Source organism: Marmota marmota, unplaced genomic scaffold (assembly GCF_001458135.2).
Source record: "Marmota marmota marmota unplaced genomic scaffold, marMar, whole genome shotgun sequence".
Classification (NCBI taxonomy): Eukaryota; Metazoa; Chordata; class Mammalia; order Rodentia; family Sciuridae; genus Marmota; species Marmota marmota.
Window position 1 is genome coordinate 3,123,341 of NW_026000037.1, and position 6,024 is coordinate 3,129,364.

A 6,024-nucleotide genomic window follows, 5' to 3' on the forward strand; every position below is an offset into this window, starting at 1 on the left:
TGGGGAGGTCACTTCTGATAACAGCACCTACTCAACTGGAGAAGACGAGTCTTGCCAAGTAGGTCAAGGCTCCATAATTCCTAGCCTCCCAGTGTTGACAGAGCAGAGATGACAACAGGACGGTGAACGGGTGAAGGAAATTGTCAATAAGGCTCTTCACTTTATTACAGGCCTGAACCATGAGTAGTTACGCTGGCTTTTGTAATCTAATAGACTGATGTATTTTTCAATATCCAGATATTTCAATTCAATTAATTGTAATTGCAAAGGAAATAGAACACTTACTGGCTATTTTATTGACTTAATATTTCCATTTTTCTAAAACATGGCATTCAAAATTATCAGCTGGTTTGGAATAAATAATTCCATAGAGAATCTGCTAGGGGAAAATTGAAGGTATAACAATGCTTCTGTACAAGGAACGTCTGTCTGAGAAATGCAGTTAGTTAATCTACAGTTCCATGTCTAAAGAAAAGAATTTGCTGACTTGGATCTCAATGGCTAATCTCATATACATATATACATGTACAAACACACACACACACACACACACACACACACACACTTTGTGTTTTTATTGATCCCATTTCCTGATATGGCTTTACCAGGTCTAAGAACACATGTAGTCCGGGTGTTTGAACACAATTTTGAGGAGCCTAATTTGCAGAGGCTGGTGTCTGAAGTTCAGCGTGTGTGGGTTGCGGAGACCCTTCCTCCTGTCTATAGTCCTGTTCACAGCCTGGCTCCGCGGACAGTGCCACAGACACGGTTCCTCCTCCTGGGCTGGAAGTGCTGCTCTTCCTCACTGCCTCAGGTTTCTGGCTCAGAGGAACCTTAAATGGGTTTCAAAAAGAATCCCATCTTTTTTTTTTTTTTTTTTTGTTACACGGGATTGAAGTCAGGGGCACTTAACCACTGAGCCACCTCCCAGCCATATTTTGTATTTTATTCAACACCAGGGTCTCACTGAGTTGTTTAGCACCTCATTTTTGCTGAGACTGGCTTTGAACTCACGATCCTCCCTCCTCAGCCTCCCAGGCTGCTGGGTTACAGGCCTGCACCCTGGAGCTCAGACAAGAATCCCACTGGAGACACGGAAGGATGTTGTTATTTTGTTTGTTTAATGCCCTAAGAAGAGCATAAAGAGAAGGTGTTAGCCGTGGTTAGTTCTTGAAGGAACTGGAATGCAAATAAGTTAAATGACTTCTCTGTTCTGTTGTCACAGAATAGCCATTGAGACAGGAAGCCAGCCTGGGACAGGCTGCTTGTTCCCCACCCCAACCAGAGTCCACCTCCCCTCTCTGTGAGAATTAGCCATTGACCATGTCCTAACATACAGGCTGAGGTCGCCTTGTGCTGGGTATCCTGAGTGAACATCTTAAGTCACCACTCTACATTACACACTGTCTGTGTGTGCCCCAGGGCCTTGGTGAGAGGTGGCATGTCAAAATGTCCCCATGGCCTCGATTTGGCCAACCCCAGTGTGTTTGGCAGCTGTATTTGTGGTCATAGCTGCGCTTTCTGGGTTGTAATAGAAACACATAAAAATCAAAGAAAATGCCCCACATTTCCAGCAGATAATCAACTTTCCCACATAAAACTCCTGGTGCACGTCTTATAGGTACCTAAGTGTCCTTGCATGTACTTACACATTTTCGTCAGGTGTTGCCTTGTGGTGGAGAAACTCTTGCACAGGGATAACTGAACAAGCCTGGGGGGCGGGGCAGTGAAATTGCATTTTCAATATAATTAGCCCTCTAATTGGAAGGCCCAGCTTATTTGAAGCATCTAGAAACATAATTAATTATTATTTATTTAAACACTGTTTAAATGCATTTTGTAAAAGCTGATTGCACAGACAAAAAATATCAGCTTTGAAATCAGCAGTGCTTATAAACATCTTATTGTAATTTTTTAAAGTTAATATAGTAATTATAAAGTTAGCTTCAATTGCCTAAATGTAATTTTAAAGATGCAGCATAAAGCAGTATAAATTATAAGAAATAAAAGTCTGTTTATCTCAAATCAGCTTGTAATAAAAACATTTCTACTTGGACAAATAATCAAAATATTTTAAAGCCAAAAAATTCTCATCATAATTTATAGTGTAAGGAATATGAAAAACTACACATCAACCCTTTGAAGATTTCTGGAAAATTATTTTTATATAGATAAAAAGCATATAATATAAAATTCACCATCTCAGTTTCTAAGTGTACAGTTTAGTAGTGTCAAGTTTACTCACGTTGTTGTACAGTTAATCTCTGGAATTTTTCATCTCATAAAACCTAAAATCTATACCCAGTAGACAAAACTCCCCATCCTCCTTTCCTCCCAGCAAGGCAACCATTGTTCTACTTTCCTTTTCTGTGAATTTGTCTGCTTAGAAACCTATACAAAGTATCTGTCTGTTTGTGATTGGCTTATGTCACTTAGCATAATGTCCTCAAGGTTGTACCATTATCAGAGTTTCCTTCCTTCTTAAGGGCTGAGTAGTATTCTATTGTACGTGCACACCAAGTTTTGTTTATCCATTACCCACCAATGAACACCTGGATGCACCTACTCAGCCACTGTAAATAGTGCTAATGTGAACTTGACTCTGCAGATATTTCTTTGAGAGCCTGCTTTCTTGTCTCCTGGATATATTCAGACGTGGACTTGCGGGATCATATGGCAATTCAATTTGTAATTTTCTGAGCAATCACCACGCTGTTTTCCAGAGCAGCTACGCCATTTCACGTTCCCACCAACAGCACAGTGTGCCAGTTTCTCCACTCCGGTCAGTGTTCCTTGTTTTCTGATTGACAGTAGACATCCAAGTGGGTGTGAGGCCATGCCTTGTTACAGTTTTGACTTGCATTTCCTTAATAACTCACATGCTGACCACCTTTCCATACACTTGCTGGCCATTTGTATATAATCTTTGGAGAAGTGTCTATTCAAGTTCTTAGCCTAAAAGCAAATATTTTACTAGACTTAGAAAATTCATTGAATTTCCTAACAAAAGACAGAAGAAATTAATTTTTAAGAAATCGGGGTTAATAAGGTTCAATATCAGAATAAAGAAGAATTTGTGAAATAGTTCTCAAAAACTTTTGTTTTATTTCATCTTTTATTTGAAGAAATGAGGATATCTGGCATCCTCTACCCACAGGGGAGTGGGCAGATCAGCAGGAACACCACAGGCTCAAACATGGTCAGGACTTGGCAGAAAGTCCCAGTGCCCTTGAGGTGCCATCACCTGAAAAGCAGCAGAAGGGGACGGGAAGTCTCAAGTTACTGAGACATCAAGACCGGAACTTACACTAGCTTTAACTCTGTTTCTAAAGAATAATCTCACCTGCAATCACAGTGACTGGGGAGGCTGAGGCAGGAGGATTGCAAGTTTGAGGCCAGCCTCAGCAATTTATTGAAGTCCTAAGAACCTAAGCAACTTTTGTCTCAAAATAAGAAATGAAAAGGTCTGGGGATGTGGTTCAGTGGTTAAGCACTAGGGTTTTATAACCCTGGGTTTAATAACTGGTACAAAAAAAAAAAGAAAAAGAAAAAGAAAGAATGACCTCTGTGCTGCTCTCTACTTCAGCAACTCGAAAACCCCCTGTGTCTGTGAGGGTCACCTGAGTAGGACGCAGCGGATCCTTGGCCTGCCCCATCTTCCTGGGAGTCTCGTCCCAAGGTGTGAATCTGACTTCCTGGCTGGGAATAGCTGGGGACGAAGATCTGCTCTAGGGCATGTTGTAAGTCCAAAGCCTCCAGCTGTGAAAGAAGCTCACTCCAACAAACTGCAGCCTTCATCCGGAGACAAGGGCACACAGGAGTGTCCTCTCCTGATTCAGGTGCCACCTCTGCCAGGCTTCACCCTGCGGGCCGCACTTAGGCGGTCCAGCCCTTCAGATAAGGGCCTCCCTGTGGGAAGGACCTGAATGGGTTAGACCCACGAGGAACCGGCACGTCGTCTGTACAGCACCTTCCGCTGTGGGGCGTGGAATACATCCACCCGTAGGGACTTGGGGCTCACCGCCTTGCCAGTCCCCGGTCCTGGAGGGTATTCCCCCGAGAAACACAACGGTAGGGTTAAGAGAATCCTTTGTGTTCTTGGCTCCTGCTAAGGATAAGTCGGAACAGGAAAAAAAAAAAAAAAATCAAGTCAAAACAAAACCAGATCCAGGGCCACCGCTCCAGGCGCAGGAAGGTGACTCTACACCTGGTGTGGCTGCCAGCTCGGGCACATCTCCGTGAGAAATCTAAGCGCTCGATTGCTCAAGAGCCGGCTGCAGATGCTCCAGATGCACGCCCCGGCCCCGGGCCGGGCGGCCTCCCCCGCTGGGCGCTCCCCGGGCTCGGGCTTGGGGTTGTCCCCAGCGTCTTCCCACCTCCACAGGTGCCCGGGCCGGGAGCTCAGCTCCGTTCACGTTCACTGCGCAAACTGCACTCTCTCCCTCTAGTGCGCTGTCCCCTCTGGTCGGCAACGACTGCCCTCCAGGAGAGCGTGGCCACCTGGCCAAGCCGGCGAGGGCTCCGGCGAGGTGGCCCGGGAGTCACCCCCCTCTCCTGGCTGTCCGACCGCGGGGCGCACCCCGGGGACTCGTCTGGGGGACACGTGTTCTCGAAACCGTCTCCGCTGTATCAAGACCCACCCACCTGCTGCCACCGGGACGCGCGGGCTGCTGCGGTTTTACTTTTACTTTTATTTGTTGGCGGTGGAGGGGGCGGAGTAAGGTCGCGTTTTCCCAATTTGACTTTCTTTTCTCTGGAAGCACCGGCCTCCTCCAGGCTCATGAACACTGGACGGACCAAAGCCTTTTGGTGCCCGGTGGAATCTGAAAGGTGGATGTGGACGTCAAACTTAATCTACAAAAAAGGGTCCCAAAGGCCAACGCCAGACAGAGTGGACAGACAGAGGACCCTGGAAACACGAAAGGGTGTTGCCTCGGTCCACGGTCCAGGAGGCAGACAGAAGTTCCCTTGGCGTCTCTGAGCCTGACTTTCCGTTGGGCTCTTCATCCTGGACGTCTCGTGTTCTTCCTCGTGAATGTGTGAGATCCCATGTCACCTGCTTATTGGGAAGACGCTGGAATTCGTGACTACTCAGATTGGGTTCTGAACACTTTTACTTATCTAAAACCTAGCAGTAATTAAAATTGAGTTTCCAGTATCAACGATCACTAATACTTAAAAACTAGATATAATATTTCTCATTTTATGCTTGCCCGCATATTTTCGTATAATCATATGAACCGCTGTAGATCACAGACCAGAGAGGCTGTGAACTAAACAACAGCAGAGCACGAATTCCTTCCCAGGCCTCCAAGGGCCAACCTGGTGTTTCCATCATATTGCATGCTTCTAAAAATAGTTATTTTTTAAAATTCAACTTCTTTTTATTCTTAGGAGTTAAAGTATGACCTGCATCATCAGATGTGATGATGATTATAACTCATTCAAGTTACTGAGCTGTCTGGGGGTAACCAAGTTTAGAATGGATTCATATAAACTGATATTTAAAGACACTAACCCATGAGCAACCTCACAAAAGCTATACTGTGAGCTTCATCATCTAAAGTTTCTTATTTAATTTGCTTTTTCAGAGGTGCTTTATAGGAAACTGAGTTGCATTCTTATTTTAAAATATTTATTTATTTATTCTAATTACATATATATGACAGCAAAATGCATTTTGATTCATTGTACAGAATTGCAGCACAACTTTTCATTTCTCTATATGTACACCATGCAATGTCACACCAAAGGTGCAGTCATACTTGTACCAAGGGTAATGATGTCCATCTCATTCCACCATCTTTCCTGCCCACATTCTCCCTCCCCTCCCCTCCCCCCACTTTGCCCAATCACAGTTCCTCCATTTTCCCCTTGCCCCCTCCCCATTATGGATCAACTTATCAGAACATTTGGCCTTTGTTTTGGGAGGACTGGTTTACTTTGCTTAGCATGATATTCTCCAACTCCCTACATTTACCTGCAAATGCCATAATTTTATGCTGAGTGATATTCCATTGTGTA

The 6,024-nt window shown here is 44.5% G+C and overlaps 1 long non-coding RNA gene across 1 annotated transcript; it reads right to left on the reverse strand.

The window, feature by feature from the left end:
- Window positions 1-3,085: 3,085 nt before the first annotated feature.
- Window positions 3,086-4,665, reverse strand: LOC125619338. Its single transcript, XR_007350830.1, has 2 exons — window positions 3,344-4,665; window positions 3,086-3,244 (listed from the first exon to the last, which is right to left on the reverse strand). It is a non-coding gene; the product is annotated as an uncharacterized LOC125619338 (long non-coding RNA).
- Between the last annotated feature and the right edge of the window lie 1,359 nt (window positions 4,666-6,024).